Here is a 19,463-nt window from a genome sequence, read left to right on the forward strand (position 1 = left end):
GAAAGGGAGTATTCGTCCTTACAGGAAGGAGATATGTTGAAATGCTTAAAAATATGCGAGTTTTTATCGCTCTCCATATGCTCCTTTATCCTACTAGAGAAGTGGCGACTAGTTTCGCCAATATAACGAGAATTACCTCCCGCACAAGAAAATTGATAAACTACCATGGATTTTCGAGCATCAGGAGTACGATCTTTAACGCTGAACATGTTTTTAATTTTAAAAGAAGTGAAAACTAGTTTGATATTTAGGTCCGATTTACAAAAGCGCTTAGTGAGTTGTCTGAGTTTGACAGGAAAAGAAAATTCATATTCACTACTCGCACCAGTCGCCATTGCCTGATGCTTGCCTGGATTTACAATCATGCCATTTCACCGTCATACCAACTTTTAGCAATTCTAAGTTCGTATTCCAGCCGTGTTTTTAGCATTCCGAGGTCCTTGTCAGACGAGTGCAACCGTTGATCATCGGCACAGGCATTCAAATTTGCCTGCTTAATGTGATACAGTAAATCCTTGATGTGAATTTTGAAAAATATGGGGCTGAGGACACTTTCCTGGGGGACCCCTCTTCTCACTAACTCCCATTCAGAAAATGTGTCTCCAATTTTTACGCGCTGTATTCGTGCAAAGAGGTAGCTCCTCAAGAGTCCAATGCTCATCTCGCCAAGACCATAACCCTTGAGTTTGGCAAGCAAGAGAGCATGAGGGATACTGTCGAAAGCCTTTCATAAGTCTATAGAAACGATTGTCACAGTTTCTTTACTATCGAATCAATCAATCCATCAATCAATCCTTTATTTAAACACGTGACACCTAGGAGTACAGAAGTTCTCGTTAAAACGTGTACGTGTATGTACAATTAGAAATAGAACATAATTTCTGTAAGAATACAAATAATAAGTAGATCTATTAAATAACTAAAAACAGGATCGAAGATCATGGACAAGAGCTATCAATTAAAAGTTACAATATTAACAATATTAACAATAACGATATTTACAATCACCACCTCTAAGCCATGTGGGCTTTAAGAGAACGCTTGAATGAAACAATATCTTGAGATTCTCTGAGTCTAGGGGGTAGCGCATTCCAAAGTTTACTAGCTAAAAATGAAAAAGACCGATGTAAAAACTCAAGATTAAAAGGAGGTAAATCTAGCCTTGTACTGAGCCCGCGTAAACTATACGGTACATTTCTAAAATGAAAAAAATCACTTATATAAGGAGCCCCCTTATCATACAAGCACTTATATAACATAACTAACGATTGGAATTGCCTACGATTCTCCAAAGACTTAATGTCGGCCAACTTGAGGAGGATGTCGTATGACACAGACTTCGAGAAACCTAATATAGTTCTTAATATAAAGTAATTAGTTGTCTCTATTTTAGTAGTCTCCGCGTTACCTACTCCCAGTAAAAGGGGACTGCAGTACTCAAGATGAGGGAGAACATAGGCCTTATATAAACGAACTAACACGTCATTTGAAATAAACTTACGTATTCTCCGCAAAGCCGAAGCCTTTGCGCATCCCTTATTCAGCTGTTGCTTTATGTGCGCTTTAAATGTTAATTTGCTATCTAGGACCACCCTAAGGATTTTGAGTGTGTCCTTTGTATGGACATTAGAATCATTAAGATGGAAATCATACTGGTATGAAGACGGGCCAATAGCGATAGCTTGCGTTTTGGCGGCATTAATCTGTAAAAAATTCATTGAGAACCATCTCGATAGAACGCTCAGATCAGAATTAATTATATACTGCAATACTGTTGGTGAGACATCAGAGGCGTAATGAGTAGTGTCGTCAGCGTATAGCCTCAAGGACATATTAGTAATAAAATAATTAAGATCATTAACATACAAATTAAATAAGAGTGGATCCAACAGGGACCCCTGTGGTACACCAGTTTTAACGGTTCTCCACGAAGAATATACACCATCAAGTTTGACTCTCTGTCTCCGTCCAGTAAGGTAAGCGGTCATAGTTTCCAGCGCATCATGCGTAAAACCATATGCCTTTAATTTAGCTAGGAGAAGCGGGTGACAAACAGAGTCAAAAGCTTTACTTAGGTCGATAGCCACCGCTGTAACAGCTTCTCTTCTGTCAAGACAGGCTCTCCAATCTTCAGTCAATTTCAATAAGGCCGTGCAACACGAGTGACCCTTGAGAAAGCCAGACAGGTTCGGTGAGAGTCGCCAATGAAAGGCTTCATAGATTTGATCGAACAATACCTTCTCATATAATTTCGATAAGGAAGTCAGAACAGAAACTGGACGATAGCAGGTCTTATCCGTCATACTTTCCTTCTTGAAAACAGGAACAACGTCGCTGCTTTTCCAAACTATTGGCCATTGACGATTAGTAATAAAATAATTGATTAAACGGGTAACCGGCTCGGCAATAACAGATGAGGATAAACGAAGTAGCCTCTGAGATATCTTATCGCAACCAACAGCCTTGCGAGGGTCAAGAGTATCCAAAATTTTCCTTATGTAGCCAACATCAACTGGGACGAGGTCAAAAACATCATCACAAGTTTTCTCAGCAATGACTTTAACACTAGGATGATCAACAAACTCAACCATTTCCTTACTGTCACCATCACTCCTGGACACCTCGCAAAAGTAGTTGTTAAACATTTCAGCCACCATTCATGAATCGGTAATTACACGCTCATTCTCAATCAGAATTATCTTTGATTGCTTCTTTTCTTTGCTTGGCAACAAAGGTCTCAACTTATTCCAAAACTCACCATGATGTTTAGTGTTTGACGATGGCTCCATGCAGAACGCCTTCAACCCTTTTCGTTTCAGGGATGTGACCTTGTTTCTCTGTTTCTTGAATTCCTCCCAAGAGGTTGTTGTTGGGCTCTTTGCATGTTTCTTAAACAGTCGATTACGACGCGAGATTTCGCGTTGAATTAATGGAGTTACCCATAGCAACTGATCACCTCTGACCCGTTTTTTCTTTATTGGTGCATGTTTGTCCAACACTTCAGTGTACAATTGAGCCCAATGGTGCCATAGATCATCAACGTCGTCATAAATGTAAGCAGAACTCCAGGGAACAGTTTTTAGGTCATTTAAAAATTTTTCTAAATCAAATTGTCGCATACTTCTGTATTCAATTTCACGTGCCTTAGCCCTTGGTAATTTATTCTTTCGCACCGCATCGTGATCACTGAGACCCATATGCAAATTACCACAAGTTGCATATCGTTCCGGATGGCTAGCGAGAATGACATCGAGTAAAGACTTTGTTTTTTCAGTCACCCTTGTCGGTTCACTAATTTGGTTTTGCAAACAGAACCTATCACAAAGGTCCATGAGTGAGCTATCCTCAGCAACAACACCGTGCTCCCCAACAAGCAAGTCGATATTAAAATCACCAATCAATAATATTTCCTGACGGCTTGTATACATAAGTTCAATAGCTGATGTAAGCGACGACAAGAAATCAGTAATTTTACAGAATTTAGGTGATCTGTAGCACGCACACACTATAAAGCGAGCCTTTTTAGAATCCATGACATCAAGACATAATGATTCGACTGATTCGGGCTCCAGATTACGTCGTCGACAGACAGGAATATCTTCCCGTACAAAAGCTATCAAGCCACCAGCTCCTTTCTTGAAACTTTTCCTCCAGTCTTCTATCAGTCTTAATAAAGAGGTTTCACAGCTGTAAATTGGTCTATAGGCAGAGATAAAATCTGAAAATATATATTGATAAAAAGGCTCAAATTGTTTTGCTAGGATTCGCTCAAAAATGTTATTGAGGCTCAAAAGAATAGATACGGGTCTATAGTTCTTTTCACAAAATTCCTCGTCCTTCTTAAATAAAGGGTCACTTGCCCCATTTTCCAGCGTGAAGGATAGTGACCTAGATTGATTGAACAGTTCAATAGCTTTGAAAGAGGCTCTAATACCACGGATGCAGAATCCTTCAGTAATTGTTTAGGTATAAGGTCATGGCCGCAGGATTTACGCGTATTCATTTCTGACAAGAACTTCTTCATTTGCTTTGAGTTAGTAAGTTCAAAATCGAAATTTGTCGTCATGTTTGAAGAATGGTGCATGTGCATGGTGCAGGTGCATCCATAACTCGATAGCGTAGGTTTTCACACCGGTTTTCCTGAGAACACAGGTTTTTCAGTTTAACGTGTGTTGTTCTTACGCAATCCTTGACACAAAAATTAAAGGAATGGAGAATGGGAAGGATATGGGACGAATCGTAGAGTTGCAATATTTCAGTATCACTGCAGAGGATCTATATTTTATAGGTGGCTATTCAATTTCGCAAGGAAATCGAAGTAAAATATAAAATCTCGCGAATTAACAGCATTTTCATTTTTCGACCTTGAATGTTTGCGCCATGTTGCAACACATCAGTGCGCCTGCTAAGACTGAAGGCAATCGTCAGCAGTCATCCTTGCGCAAATAGTGGACGCTAAATTGACCAATGGGGGTGCTTTAATTGAGCTGTGTTAGCAAGTAGCGGTAGTAGTGGTAGATAAGTTTTTTTCTCACATTTTCGCAGAAAATCTGAATTACAATGTGGTTACAATTATTTTACAAATATATACAGTTACATGCGTGGATAGTGACTGGGTTACAATGGGTTTAGAAATACAAGATAATTAATTAAATAATTAAAAATTAAAATCTAACTATGTGGGTATGCAAATATATATAAAAAGAAACTATTGTTTGTTGAAGGCTAAAATAGTCCTTAGGAAAAAGCTGCAGCGCAGTCTTTCGGTCCTGCATTTAGTCACTGAAAAATTGCTAGCGTTCCTCAATTGATACTGATGCACTTGCTTTCTTTCTTTCGGGAGATGTTTAAAAAGTGGCCCTCCTGTTGAGATAATTTCAAGAGTTTTAACACAAAGTTCACCACGTCTTTCAACTAATGTTCTTAAATTAAGGAATTGCAGAGCTTCTGGGTAAGGTAAAGTAGGTACTATGATTTTGAGAGCACGCTTCTGTATTCGTTCTAGCTCTTGTGAAAGATAGGAGGGGAGAGCGTGGTGCCATACTACACAGCAATATTCAAGAACGGATCGTATCAGGGAGATATAGATAGTGGTTAAATCATTCATCTCCACATCCCCTCGACGGAGTACTCTGAGTATGTGTAGGCGTTTACAAGCCTTGGTGACAATAGCTTCAATGTGATTGTTCCATTTTAAATTATTCTGAATCACCAGGCCAAGTACTTTGTGTGAAGTTACAAGCTCTAATTGTTGATCGCCGATCTTCAAGTGAGGGACTTCTGTGGGTTCCTTGAGAAAGCATATCCGCATTTCTTTACACTTTTTAGCGTTGAGTTTCATCCAGTTACTGGAGCTCCAAGAGGCGACACTATCGAGACTTGTTTGGATGATTGAGGTGCTGTTCCTTACGAGCCCCTCAGACAACGATACATCATCTACAAACTTCCAAGTGCAGGATTCAGGATCAGAGATGTTCAAGTTATTTATCATCACCAGGAACAGTATTGGACCGAGTTTTGTTCCCTGAGGTACGCCGGCTGTTGTTGGAAGCCAGTCAGAGATGGAGCCAGGTAACTTAACACGTTGTCGACGGTTAGTCAGGAAGCTTATTATCCACGGTATTAAAAATATGCGAACTCCTAAGCCCAGAAGCTTCTCTATCAGTACGTTGTACCCGATACGATCGAAAGCCTTAGAGAAGTCTAGAAAGCAAAGGCGGAGGTGTCGCCCGGATGAGTCGAGGTACGTAAGCAAGGTGTGAATCATGTCCAGTAAACAACACGTTGTTGAGGTTCCCTTCAGGCAGCCAAACTGATTTGGGTCGATTTTATCCTTGACATCGTCGATTAACCATGTAACTACGAAGTCTTCAAGAACTTTGGACAGACAGGGAGTCAAAGAAATAGGTCTGGTGTCGCCCTCATCCATAGGTGGTTGTACCTTTGAGATGTGTATTATATTAGATTCTTTCCAGGCTGCTGGTACAATGCCAGATCGGAGTGATGTGTTAAAGATAGTGGTGATAGGTTCAGGTAGTTCGTAAGCAAACTCTTTAACAATGCGACAGGGTACCTTGTCTGGGCCATGGGCCTTGGAGGCTTTTATGGCGAGTAACTTCTTGCAGACTTCGTGGGGTTGCAAAAATGGGATTTCTGGCTCAGCAGGGAGGAAAGCTGGTAGTAGATTCATGTCAAGTGGTGGTATGTCCGCATTAACTGAAAGGTAAAATCGATTTAAACTGTTGACAAGTTCTTGTTGGCTCATGATTTTTCCGTCACGCTCCAGTGAAAAAAGGGATGGCTTTTCAGATCTGCCAGACATTTGGTTGATAAAGTTCCGCCACTTGCAGCAGTCATCTTTCTTTAGGTGTTGTACTTTGTTCTTGTAAAAGGACTTTTTCCTCTTCGCTATTTCTTACTGGACTTTGTATTTCAAAGAGCGCCAGGCTGGGATGTTGCCGCTGTGAAATGCTTTCTGTCGGTCTTTAATCATGAGCTTGAGTTCAGGAGTTATCCATGGCTTGTCTCTTCCATGCAGCTTGATGGTCTTTGCGGGGAGGATCCGATCAATGGCGTCTATTAGTTGGATAATAAACGAGGATGCTAGATCGTCAATAGACGGGCTGGGTCCAACGTCCGTGAACCATTCATGTTTAGTAGCCCATCTTCCAAAGGCGTCGATTCCAGATCGAGGGTGGTGGCGCACCAGGCACTTAGTGGATTTAACCCCAGGGGATCGCCTGTGCACTTGGCTAGGATACCCGAGTACGATGTTATGATCATTTGAGCCTAGCGGGGCATAAGTAGTCGGACTGCTATACAAATTATGCATGTTCGTTAGTATCAGATCTAGTATAGCAGAGTCTCTGGTAGGTTGTTAGACGACTTGCTTTAAACTGTGATGAGTAACCAAGTTACTGCAATCAAAATCGTTGAAATCGCCAAGAAGGACCAAACCATGGTCAGGGTGTTCGTTACGCAGACGGTCAGTAGTATTAATTAAATAGTCATTCAGTTCTTTGTGACTATCGACAGGTCGACCTGGAGGATGATAAACAAAACAAATAGTTATGCCAGATAGAGGTCTTGGCAGGCGTCTGGGACGCAAAGTAAGCCATAAGCATTCAAAATTCGGGTTTTTTAAGTCCAAACGCCGCTTACTAGGTATCACATTGTTCAAATAAACACAGATTCCGCCACCTCAGCCAGCTACACGATATTTACGGAAAAGATTGAAAGCACTCATTCACAAGAGGCTGTCATCGATATCACTACGCAGCCACGACTCTGTGATAGCGACTAAGTCGATTGGTTTCGTTGCCAGTAATGCTGTTAATTCGTCCAGCTTGGGAAAGAGGGAACGAGCGTTCAATAAGCAAAGGCTTGGTAGCATCGCTTTCTTACCAGCTTTCGAGTTGTTGTTGTTGTCGCCACTGCTGATGATGCTGTGCGGGTTGTTTAGGGCAGAGGCCGCCAAAGATGTTAGCTTGATAACACGTATTGATGGGGCTTTACGTCTTTTAAAAGCTTAAACACGTTCGGTAATCCTCACGGGAATTACTCTCTGTATATTGGCATGTTTGCCAGGAGAAATAACAACACAGTTATTAATATACGATCCTGCCGAGGTTAACCTCTGGGAGGTTGTTATTCTTGAATTGCGTCTAGAATGAGTAATTGTCTTGATGTTAAGAGTTCTAATATATTTGCAGGAGTTCCAAATCCCGAGATTATGTAGATGGAATTTCAAATCTTGGTCGATCGGTGGATTGCTGGTGTTTTTGCCGTAACGAATCAATTGAGAAGATAAATATATCACACGGCGTGTATTTTCCGATACGTTGTTATGATGGTGGTTTAACGTTGGTCCAGGCTGTGGATGAACATCTCCGCTTTGTAAGATGACTTCTGCGCTAGAAAAGCGAATGGTACTTGAAGGTTCGGGTAGTTGTAACACCACTAGGCCATGTTTGGTGAATTTAACCAAAGGTGTTTTAATCCTGTATGTACGCTGCACTTTGAGTGTCCGGTGTTCGCTAGCGAGTGTAGTTGCTTTGGCTAGGTTTTTAGTATGCTCTTCGAGTGTAGCAGATGATTTAAAGCAGGGTGTAGCGGCCAGTAAACAAAAAAATACCGAGAGTCTAATGGACACGCGTTCGTCCGCCATTAGACCCCAGTCCTGTGTAGTTAGTAAGTTTAGTTAGTAAGTAGTTAATCCTAATTTTAATGATAAAACTTGAAACTTTAGACAGTGAAGATTACACCCTTATCTTGAAGTACTTTTTGTTCGTTTGTTTTTGCTTTTGGGTTTTGGTATTTTTTCGTTATTTGGAATTAGCGGATGACGTTTCATTTGAATACCCATATCTCTTAATGATGGTGGTAAACTCATGTCATTGAGTGATAAACTCATGTCATTGACTCACCCTTAGGTAAGGGACAGAATTAGCAGTGGCGAAAAAAGTGACCTAAAATGCTGAAGGTTGGCGGATCCACGTGTAGTGTGTATTAGATGTGATAAAAAAAAAGCTGTCCGAAACTATTAGGTATCCTACGAGAACAAATGTAGTTGAACTATGCCCAGTTGATAATACCGTTTTTCAGTGCTGAAATCAGGTTAAAGAGTCATTGTGTAGTGTAAGGTTATCTCGCAGCTTGAACCGAGCACCAAGAAATCTAAAACTAAGCGATTCATCTTTACCACTAATCTATCGCTAAGTAAGAAACTGCAAAAGTCAGCGTAAAGTAGGGTAGCTTACATGCCGTCAGTTTCGCAAATGTTTGATTCCTCTTTTAACATTTCATTTGCAACCATGCATGCTCTTTGGAATGGACGATACCACAGATGCTCTAGTCAATGCCTGTTCTACATGTCCAAACCGTCCTATGATCATTAAAATGAAATGAGGCCTAGATAAAGCGATTAGCAGACTCACCCTTAGGTAAGGGACAGAAATAGCAGTGGCGAAAAAAGTGACCTAAAATGCTGAAGGTTGGCGGATCCACGTGGTAGTGTGTATTAGATGTGATAAAAAAAAAGCTTTCCGAAACTATGCAGCCTGGAAACTATACTATCATACTACATTGAGGTCGCTTAAAATCACGATGTTTTTCTACCATTTAAGGATTGCCCATCTATTCTTGTTGAAATCAGCGAGCTTCATTTGGTTTTAGCCAGCTTTATATTGCCCTTTCTGTTAAACGTGATGTCCTAACCGGCCGGGAAAGAAGGAACAGAATTGAAGGGACGGTATAGATGAGGACCGTGAGAGGAATATAATACATCAATCTATCGAATACATAATCTTCATGAAAGAAATAACAATTTCTACATTTCTTAAAGTTCTCACCGGTGGTCAAAAGTATTGGTGACAATTAATTTACATTGCTCTTATTTTTATCCATTTTTACCTGATTATCTGATTTTGATGTGACATAATAGAATATTCATTTGAGGTACAGCCACTTTTAATACATTGAGTCCCAAGAGTGACCAACATCAAAGATCTCCTTACATTGGTGATACATAATGAAATAGAATTCAAAGAAAATTGATTTGATCTTTCTACCAAGTCTCTAACTAATTCCATAATGAAATGTATGCAGATTAGTCAGGAGAATTTGCATGTGGATATTGAGACTTAAGAATTAATGTATATTTAGGTGTAGTTCAGTTTTATCCTTGGTTCAAATTTTATTTTCCTTTGTTTCAAACTCATTGTCATACAAAAGCATGACCAAAAGCAAAAGAAAATAACATCTGAACCAGGCATAAAATTGAACCACATCTCCAGTATATAAACAATGTTGTCCTCGGCTCCACCTCCTGAAACATTGAGATTCTCAGGAAACAAAACCTGCTGCTCTCGGAACCAGTCATTTAAAACTGTTTAATGTTGCATGTGAAGTGCTTTCTTCTCTGACATACAAGTACAGTCTGAAAAATTAAAGGAGGTTTCCATTGCACCAGAATGTTTTACATACAAAAAGCTCTGGCTTTTGTAAACAAATAGCACTATGATATTTTTATGTGCTCTTGCAGTATATGTAATGCCTTGACAAAATAAGAATCAATGATTTCAACTTACTTTATGCGAAGTATTAACAAACCATGGGACTATTCGATTTCCTGTGAGAGTACAGCTACAATGCCTCGAAAAGATAAGGATCTGTGATTTTAACTGACATTGTATAAAGTATTTGTGAACAACAGCAGTGTTAAATTTTCTGTGCTGATGTAGAATGATAGCAAGAATACAGATCAGTGATTTTGACTGACATGTCTACATAGTTTTATTAAAACTGCGCTACCTTTGAGTAGTAGCTTTTTTCGGTCGTAAGACGCCTAAATTATAAACATAGGCTATTTGATATTTAAATACAACCAAACAACAAACTAGCTCCATTCTTGCAATTTTAATTGTGCTGAGGGAAGCCATGAGTGTTCCACTCCCCAAAATAATAAGAAATGACAAATTTGCCATTAGTCAGGAAGAGAGGAAATAGAAGGGAAAGATAAGAAACTGAGAAGATGAGTGAATACTGGGAGAATACTGTTCTTTTTTTTTTTTTTTCGACTGAGTGCGAAAAAAAAAAAAAAAAAGAAAAAAAAATACTCGGCTCAATTACAAAAAACAAACAACAAAAAAAGAATCATTTTCCAGTGTGGGAGAATTATTGTTTCTCGAGTATAATTGACACCAGGATGAGGTCTACAGATAAGTAGAAAATTATTATCTTTTTTTTAATGAAAGGGAAATAGGGAATACAAACTTGACCGTCAGATAGTGTGGTAGAATCATTCAAATTGTAGGCATAAAACTCACACAAATGTTACATAAGTTCTTAACCCAAACTCATGGTGTCCTTCTAATGATAAGGCTGCATGCTTTCGCGGTTGTTAGCAATATAATCCGGGACCGATATGTTTGAAAGCGAAACGGGAGGACTGGGTTGAGCTCGTGCCCATGAAGTCGAGGTTTACCCGGAATCCCGGACAGAAATGAAGAAAAAAGAAGAAAAAGAGCTCGTGAATTTTTCAGGTTGTGATCTGTTTTAATCGCGTGTAATTTTTATATTTTGAGAAGAGCTGTCAACGGAATCCTTAATTGAGTAAACCACTAGAGCATCACATTACAAAGGAAATGCAAGACGCAGTTAAGAGAAGATGTCGCTAAACCTCACACAAATTCACAAATTACCGGCAGCAGTCAAGAAATCGAATTGGCTCACATTCTAGTATTAGGTAGGCCAACAGGTAAAATAAACCGAGATATTTGTGGTCTGTTGAAAAATTCTTTTGTTTTCGAGAAAATTGACCTAATCTTCAGATTCTTTTTCAGAATCTTCAGATTCATTTTCAGAATCTTCAGCTTCAATTTGTACAATAGGGAGTTTAAGCAAATCACTACGGCTGGCGCTGCTACGGCTACCGGAAGTAAAATTGTCCAGAAACGAGTCATTGCGCATGTCAGTGGTTCCCATCCAGCCGTAGCGGGAAATCCTTCTACGCGAGTGGGAAGGTTTCGGTACAGCTTATGTGGAGGAGCGATCACCACGAGTAACCTTAGACAATGTTATATGTTGGGATACCTGTGCCCTGTTACCATATAAGGAAAACCTCGTGGTGAGCTCGAGCGAGCAATAACTGAGAGCGACAAACCATCACTGTTACTGTTTTTGATGGTAGTAAAAGTAATGTTATACTTTCGAATACCTTACAGACAACATCACGAGCCTCAGGTAAACGGAAGTTGAAATATTCCAAAAGGCTAGTTGCAATGGAGTGACGTCATAAACTGGCTAAGTTTCCATCATCGCCTTTACAGCCTTTTTCGATAATTGCTCACGAAAATCTAAGTAGTTGCTTCAATTTGTACAATAGGGAGTTTAAGCAAATCACTACGGCTGGCGCTGCTACGGCTACCGGAAGTAAAATTGTCCAGAAACGAGTCATTGCGCATGTCAGTGGTTCCCATCCAGCCGTAGCGGGAAATCCTTCTACGCGAGTGGGAAGGTTTCGGCGTAGTCTGTGGTACGTGAACTTATCTCGCTTCTTTCTTCGCTTTATACATTCTCCTGAGCAATTTTAACTATTGAAATACACTTAACATCTTTAAAAATAGCTTATCGGGAATATTTATCAAGCTTGCTGTCCCTTACCGAGTGAATCTGCCTTTATTTTTGCCGCCGGGTTTGTCGAAGGATCGAAGCAGTGTGCACATGGATAACGCAGCGAACGCAAAGTGAAATGCGTGGGTAGAAAGTCTAACTTTTCCTTTTCAAACCTCAAAGACTACTTGAAATTCAAATAGCTGAAGCCAAGGAATGACGAGGGTTATGAGGGACCGTGTAGAAACTTTGCTTTGGTGTTTATAAGCTCCAAACTGGCAATTTTACTACACGTAAGCTCAAATATTTTAATTCATTCATTCACTGTGCACAGGATCGCTTACAATTTTTTTTCCAAACGTTGGAATCCCTCGTCCCTTTCAACGAAGTCATTTTGAGTTTTTAGACGTGCAATAAACTACCGCGAAGACGCTTAATTTATTGGTTTTACACTTCTCAGCCGTACTAGGTTTTTAGTTCGCGTTGCTTAAAGTTGAATTTTGGCGGGCTACGGCGACGTACTCTCCCCAAGCCTCGTCAACCACGATAGCCGTAGCAGCGCCAGCCGTAGTGATTTGCTTAAACTCCCTAATATCTCTATTCCTACTGGGTACGATGAAGCCTGTTTTTTTAGGGGCTGGATCGGCTTATTGACATTTCGAGATTGGATTTCATATTAATATGCGTAGACAAAAGCGGGAAAGTTTAGTTTCGAGTGCAGTTATGGATGCCTTCGAACTTCGAAATGATAATAATAATTCATTACATTTAATATAGCGCTTTAACTATTAAAATATTCTAAAGCGCTGTACAATATTGAAAGCGTTCTTAAGAAGAAAGATAAGTCTTCAACTGTAAAGTCAAAAAGTCAAAGTTCATATAGTATCTAAGGCTAGATGGCATAAATAATACTGATAAATATAAATAATAGATAGTAATAAATAACACTAGTAATAAGAATATAAAATAACAAATTAAAAGCTTCCTCAAAAAGATGAGTCTTCAACTGTACTTTAAAAGAGTCAATGTTCCTACAGTTTCTCAGACTAGATGGCAACGCATTCCATACTGTTGGTCCAGCATGGAAAAAAGCTCGATCGCCAAAAAGTCTCCTGTATCACCCTAGGAACTAGCAGCGAAGGGTTGAATTGCTGCATTATCCTTCTACAGATAAGCCAAGGGAATGATTAATCTTAAATTTCAAGACATGAGGTAAAAAGGTTCAGCAAGTTTTCTTGAAGTAGCCTGTTAGTGGCACATTTTCCAAGCGAATTTTGTACGTTCCAGCTATCGCATTTCAGAAATGACGGAAGGTGGGATGGCCGATGTGTTCACAACAACAAAGTGGCCATTGCCTTTCTATTTGGAATTGTTTCTGCCATCTTCCGGCAGAAATTCAAAGAAGGAGAAGTGTTGATATATCTTTGGTTGATCGATAATATAAATGAGCTTAAAATCAAAACGGAGACTAGCAAGACAAAATTATTCCTTTTTGTTCTCTAAGGGCCGCATTCCATCCCGGGTTTGGTTTGATAGAACATTTTGTGACCATGGTAGCTATTTTCAAACACAAATTAATTAATGTCGTACTACGAAACATTTTTTTTTTTTAAGGGGGGGGGGGGCGGCTGGCGGGGGCGTGGGTTCCTTATCGATTACTCTAAAATTGGTTTAAACGTTAATCAGTAATCATTAAGTTTTCATGTTTATACTCTAATTAAGAGCATAACAATTAAGAAGTAAACGGGTTAAGTATGTTCTTGCACCTAGCAGCGCGTTATGTCAGGGAAACTTTTTTGTTGGCTTTACTCGACAATGTTGAAGTTATTCTCAGCATATTTTCTGAATCAAGGCTCATCATGTTCTTGTAATTTGTGTAAAAAGATGTGGCTCTTCTTTGGCTTCAAAATTCACTGAAGTTTACCTGACGGCAACAATACAGGAGAACCGTAGTAGAAGTTCAGAAGTTGCTGCGAAATTTCCAGATGTGGTGAGATAATCTACTTGCAAGACCACTATTATTGTATTCATGAGATACTGATGAAAAAATGTTTCATTAGATGGAAACCTAAATCAAATTGTTCCTGAAAGTAAATCCTTTTTTTTTTCCTTATAAGAAATTAATTTTTTCAACGCGTCACGGTTATATGTAACAAGCATAAGATTATTCTTTTCTTTCCACAGAGACAGACAAATTTCTTTATATGTCCCTTTAGGCTTGTCAAGTTGCCACTAGGTTTGGCTGCTCCTCCGAAAACACTATCAACACCAGGTGAGGTGTAGTTTGTTTCTCTCGGCATTGAACCACAAAAAAGCTGACGCAAATTTGTTCTTTTGTGAGACCTTTCGCTCAATTCAGTGATTTCTGATTCGGCAGTACAATTGGTTTTACTGCTCTACCAAGTCTAAGCTAATGCAAAGAACCAAGATTTGACGAACATTTCAGATAATTTCATGTGATGTACAGCTGTAGATTGACATCTGATTTTATTCGGTTTGGTTTATCACATCCAAAATACTTCTTAAACGTTATTGAAGTAAAAGTATGTTCAATGTAAAATAGCGGTTAGGTGCTCAGATATTCTCTTCGTTACTCCCCTTATCTAGGTGTGGCAGTGTTGTTCTCGACTTCATTATGAGGTTCAATCAAAGTGTAGTCGTCAGCCATGTTCTGACCTTACTATCAGATGGCGTGGAAAGCACAGCAACAAGTAAATATTTCAAAGAAATTAGGACTTAATGGTAACTTAAATCTCTCTGATGATAACGAAGACTTTTTGTGACAGCTTTTAAATTTGTCTATGTGTAATTCTTTCTTACTATTATTATCATTTCCGGGGAAAAATTAATGCAAAAGGAGAATTCAGTTTTAAAAACATTCACTAGTACTAATTAATTTTTCTATAAAAAAAGGAGTTATCGCACAATAAAAAAAAGTAGTTGATGTACAATTCAGTTAAAAAAAGATGTTCTAATAAAAGAAAAGTAACGCTGGTGCTCTGTCATAATGGGATATGCAGCATCCTTTATTTCCTTACTTCTTTTTTCTTCAGCAGATATTCCAAAATTTTCCGATGGCTATCCTTATGGCAAACAATCATATATCAGTATCAGAAAGTGTTTATGTCTACAAATCTGAATAAGAAAATCTTTAAATTTTCCTTTCGGGTGAGAGCTAGATATATAATGAGATACCATTTGAGTAATAAATTTCACCTTGAAAAAGAGAGAGTTTTTTTTTTTTTTCTTTTATAGGTAGTTTCTACGGTGATTCTGTATTGGTTTGGGTTTTTCATCATCCTGACAGACTTTAAGCTCCCTCTGGTTTCTGACTAAGCATCCATTGAATCACACTATCAAGTCACAGGAAACGAGCAATCGATTCAAAGCAAATCCAAATGATTAGGGGAAGAGTTTCTTTCTATTATGTTCATTCACATTTTGTAGCTGTTGCTATTCTTTTTCTTTAGGTCGTTGTTGTTTTTGTTGTTGTTGTGTTTTTTTGGTAAGAAATCCCAGTTATACTTGTGCTAACAGGTTATCGACTTTTCCTCTAGATAGTCTTTTCTCCTCTTTGCATAACATTCTATTTGATTCATTCTTCATCAGTAAGTTGTTCCACTTGATGTTCAGAGCTTTTTGCAGGAAAATCCTGTGTTTGTTACTGTTTTTACTGCTGTCTATATTCAACGTGTCATTACCTATAACAGGTGTTTATTAATTTCCGGAGTGTTTTTTAATTTCAGGAATGAAAAATTCAACGATTATTTGTCGTAGTGTCCTGAAATTAAGATTATTAATCGCAAAGGGCTTCACTTACGATTATTAGTCGCAAAGAGTGTACTATTGCGATTAATAATCGTGGAAAGTACGGCTATTAATCGTGACTGCATTATTAATAGTCGTGTTTGACGAGCCTTTAGACTAATAATCGTGCATCGTACGGTTAATAATCGCATCTGACAGAAAACGTTATTATTAATCGTACTCCTCTCCAGAGAAAGTTCAACCAGAATTTTTTTTTTTTTGGACTGCCGCCATTAAGACCAAAAATTCAGAAGTTAGTACTTCCTCGCACATGGCTTTTCAAGCAATAAATGTCACACATTTGAAGTCTTCTTGGGTTGAAGTTCTCAGTGAACTTCATTTCTGTTTAAAAAGTGTATTTACCAACGACGTTTTTCTTTTCTTTCGTCCTTCGACGAAGTTCAGCGCGGGCTTTCGATATCGTGAGAGAGTTGACCAACGTTTCTTCTCTATGACCTAGAAAGTAAGTAAATACGTTAATTTCGGACAGGTTTTAAGTAGATTTAAGTTTAACCGAATACAGTTGCAAACGAACAGCCAAATGAGTCAAATCACGATAAATGCCAAATCCCAACAAAGGCCTTTTGCGAAGTTGAAACGTATGTTTATGAGCAAGCGACAGATGAAACCGGCGGCAGTGATCGATGTGATACAATTATCTCAGGTGTGGATAACTTGCATCGCACTCCGCTAGTCCTGGCTTTACTGAATTAGAAATTGAAAGACTCAATCCAAAAAAAACGAAACTTTTCACTGATTTCCTTACCCCGATTTCTTTTCTTTTCTTTTTTTTTTTTTATTTTCTTGTTTAATCAAACGTAATTCGAGATGCGTTTGCATTTTTCATAAACGAAGAGGAAAGATTAATTTGAGTCACGGGCTCATTTCTCCATTCCGCAAGACTCTAATTGTTTCCAGAACTATTGTGTTCCGAAATGGGTCGTTCAACAGCAATGGGGAAAACGCTGTTCCAGAATGGAAAAACTATTTTCGATATTTTGAGTGAAACCCACTCCGGCGAGATTTGGCAAACGGCACGCCGATTTGGTGAGATGTCTTTTTCTATTCTTTTGCCATTGTGATGCTTATCTAGCGGTTAAATAGTCGTTTTTCACCCGAAACTGAATGACAATCAAGTAACAACAAGAAAGGCCTTTCTTCGTTTATCTCAAATAATAACTGTTTTACACTCTTTCATTTTAGGCATACAAACTGACAAGCAAATCAGAAAAACAGTGCGCTACTGTCGACTTGTGCTACCGATGCGATTATATTTAGATACGCGTCATTTTAATAGATCAAAACACATTACGTCGCATGGGTTTTCGTATTTTCCGAAACTTCTGTTATTCGATTAGCATATTTCTGAGAGATGAATTTAGGTAATATCTAAGTGTACAATGGGTTCTTGTCGAAAGTTTTTTTTTTCCGCGGTCAAAATTCAATTTGTAGGAATTTCGAAGCTTGCGTCACGCACCCGCTCCGGATGAAAAAGAAAAAATTCATATTAATCAATGTTATATTTGTTTCAGCCCAAACACGTTGTGTCGGCGACAGAAACATTCTAAAAACATTCACAGGGATTTTAGGTACAAATTCATACAAGGTAATCACATAAACTGGTAAAGAAACGTCCATTTGCTCTGTTTTCAAGTAGCTGCAGGTTCAAACCTTTCTTAAACTGAGGGAGAGCCATAAAAAATAATTCAATCAAACAGCCACGATGAAAGATGGTTTATGAAATGCACTGTAGTATACCGATCAGATCAATCCAAACGGGTTATAGGCGAGAATTAGAGAGATTGATGGTATATGTAAAGCTTGTCTTCGTATACACTTGTCAGCTGAAAAACTATGTGACTTTTTCCCGAGAAAATAACTTGAAAAGGTTTCGGCACGGTATTACAAAGAGCCAATTTGAAGAGTTCTTTTCCCTATGGCGAATGAATATGAAAGAATACTCTAAAATCCCTGTGAGTGTATTTAGAATGTTTCTGTCGCCGACACAACGTGTTTGGGCTGAAACAAATATAACATTGATTATAACATTGATTAATATGAATTTTTTCTTTTTCATCCGGAGCGGGTGCGTGACGCAAGCTTCGAAATTCCTACAAATTGAATTTTGACCGCGGATAAAAAAACTTTCGACAAGAACCCATTGTACACTTAGATATTACCTAAATTCATCTCTCAGAAATATGCTAATCGAATAACAGAAGTTTCGGAAAATACGAAAACCCATGCGACGTAATGTGTTTTGATCTATTAAAATGACGCGTATCTAAATATAATCGCATCGGTAGCACAAGTCGACAGTAGCGCACTGTTTTTCTGATTTGCTTGTCAGTTTGTATGCCTAAAATGAAAGAGCGTAAAACAGTTATTATTTGAGATAAACGAAGAAAGGCCTTTCTTGTTGTTACTTGATTGTCATTCAGTTTCGGGTGAAAAACGACTATTTAACCGCTAGATAAGCATCACAATGGCAAAAGAATAGAAAAAGACATCTCACCGAATCGGCGTGCCGTTTGCCAAATCTCGCCGGGGTGGGTTTCACTCAAAATATCGAAAATAGTTTTTCCATTCTGGAACAACGTTTTCCCCATTGCTGTTGAACGACCCATTTCGAAACACAATAGTTCTGGAAACAATTAGAGTCTTGCGGGATGGAGAAATGAGTCCGTGACTCAAATTAATCTTTACTCTTCGTTTATGAAAAATGCAAACGCATCTCGAATTACGTTTGATTAAATAAGAAATTAAAAAAAAAAAAGAAAAGAAAAGAAATCGGGGTAAGGAAATCAGTGAAAGGTTTCTTTTTTTTCGGATTGAGTCTTTCAATTTCTAATTCAGTAAAGCCAGGACTAGCGGAGTGCGATGCAAGTCATCGACACCTGAAATAATTGTATCACATCGATCACTGCCGCCGGTTTCATCTGTCGCTTGCTCATAAACATACGTTTCAACTTCGCAAAAGGCCTTTGTTGGGATTTGGCATTTATCGTGATTTGACTCATTTAGCTGTGCGTTTGCAACTGTATTCGGTTAAACTTAAATCTACTTAAAACCTGTCCGAAATTAACGTATTTACTTACATTCTAGGTCATCGAGAAGAAACGTTGGTCAACTCTCTCACGATATCGAAAGCCCGCGCTGAACTTCGTCGAAGGACGAAAGAAAAGAAAACGTCGTTAGTAAATACACTTTTTAAACAGAAATGAAGTTCACTGAGAACTTCAACCCAAGAAGACTTCAAATGTGTGACATTTATTGCTTGAAAAGCCATGCGCGAAGAAGTACTAACTTCTGAATTTTTGGTCGTAATGGCGGCCGTCCAAAAAAATTTCTGGTTGAACTTTCTCTGGAGAGGAGTACGATTAATAATGACATTTGCTGTCAGATGCGATTATTAACCGTACGATGCACGATTATTAGTCTAAAAGCTCGTCAAACACGACTATGAATGATGCAGTCACGATTAATAGCCGTACTTTCCACGCTTATTAATCGCAATAGTTCACTCTTTGCGACTAATAATCGTA

This window comes from Stylophora pistillata, chromosome 7 (genome assembly GCF_964205215.1).
Source record: "Stylophora pistillata chromosome 7, jaStyPist1.2, whole genome shotgun sequence".
Taxonomy (NCBI): domain Eukaryota; kingdom Metazoa; phylum Cnidaria; class Anthozoa; order Scleractinia; family Pocilloporidae; genus Stylophora; species Stylophora pistillata.